Raw genomic sequence first — 1,874 nt, forward strand, 5'->3', positions numbered from 1 at the left:
GGCAATTCCATTCTAAACGTGATGTTGTCAGCAAGTAGCGTCGGCGTCGTGGCGTCCTGCCTCTAAGCTGGCGCTACGGTCTTAGTTTGGAGTGCGTTGTGCCTCTCAGATGGCACTACGATCTTAGTTTGGCGCGCGTCTTGGGTCGCGTCTCGCTACCGCTGTACGCCTCGCAAGCAAGCGCGCCCTCGCTTTACATGCTCTCCAAAGCGTCCTCTACTATTATGCCAAGTCTTGGACATTTCGTTTTCGAACGCAAAGTGGTCGATCGCGCGGCCTGGCGATGCTGCACCGGATATCCGGATAATGTGGCTAATAACACGCAAGCAGTCGCGGAGCGTTCCCGATTGCGAATTGATGGCCAACGTCGGTCAAAATACAAGATGGCTCCTACGTCGTAGCGTGATAAAGTTTGCTTTGAACAGCACGGAGCACCAAGCTGCACTGTCGTGCGCGGCCTACAGCGCTCGAAACTCGTATCCAAAGTGATGCCGAATTGCACTATTTGCGGCATTACGATGAACTTGTACATGGCACATGCCATTTTCAACGAATGAAACGCATCAGAAGCACTCTTGCCGTCGCCACTCGTGGTCGCCCCTTGAGAGTATACGAGCGCAATTGGACATGCTATTTGAGTTGCGTTTACAGGCAGCTAGTGCGCACTTGTTTCTACTTGGCGCCTTCGCCGTCACTGTCGTCTTCGTTGAGCTTGAGCATGAGATTGGAGGGAACACGGCGGGCGTACTCGACGAGGAGCTTGCCTGGCTCGCATCGCTACGCGGTTGACGACCTTGTTGGTGGCGTCCGTGAGGCCCACAGCGAGCGCCGAGACAAGCGCCGTGTCGACCTTGACCGCGAGGCCAACTTGACGAGCGAGTTCTCATCGCAAGCGAGCACCACGAGCGTCGGGACGACAGGCGCCGCAAGCGTGGTGGCAATCCACGTCGGCACCGACGAGAGACTGATAGAGCCCGATGCTACCAGCGCCGCCGAGTTGGAAAACGTCCAGAGCTCCGTCGACGGCTGCACGAGCTCCTCGACCATCGCGACACCATGTTCTTCGCTGCTGAGCGAGACCGCGAGGGCGAGGCCGTTGCCCGCGCGCACACGCCGGAGGTCGTCGTCCATGATGAGGAGACCGCGAAGGGCGTCTTCCACTGCGCGCAGTGGACGCCGAGATTTTGGCGCCGACGCGGGTGAGAATCGCAACCAGCGCGTCAAGGCTTGCCTCCTGGACGCCGTCGTCGACGCAGCCTTGTCCGTGAGCTCGGCAATGAGCGGGTCCATACTTCACAGTTGTGACCACTGCTCATGGTCACTGAAGTTATCTCCGGAACGGCGGTGCTGTCGTGCTCCGGTAGCATTGCGGGCTGTGTCAAAGTCGATTTGAAGCTCGACTGACATGGTTTCTATTGGCTTGATTTTAATTTTTTTATAGCTAATCACAAGACTACGTTTATATAGTGTGCGTTTCCACTGCACCACAATGACAAATCGCAACCCACAGACTCGCCATACCCCACGTAGCAGATATGTAGGCCTCTCTACACACTCACTGAACGGCGTACATGTTGTTTCCAACGCTGAACGCGGCGTAATCACGCGTAAATCCATTTTTCATTTTTTGGTGGTGGCACAATGGCTCAATTACTCAACATGACATCGCGGGGTTTGAAAGCTCCAAGAGCCCCGATTCCGGCTGCCACAGTTGGCTATGGATCTTGACCCGATGTGCGACCAGTTTGTTGGGCCGCGCCGTTGCTTGGGCGCTCACACCAAACTCAAACTGCCGAGCGTCGGTTTTCCCAAAATGCGGCACGATATTTCGATTGAAAATAGGTTGAAATCGCGGAAACTGAGGACGCCATCTC

The sequence above is a fragment of the Saprolegnia diclina genome (assembly GCF_000281045.1).
Source record: "Saprolegnia diclina VS20 unplaced genomic scaffold supercont1.9, whole genome shotgun sequence".
Classification (NCBI taxonomy): domain Eukaryota; phylum Oomycota; class Saprolegniomycetes; order Saprolegniales; family Saprolegniaceae; genus Saprolegnia; species Saprolegnia diclina.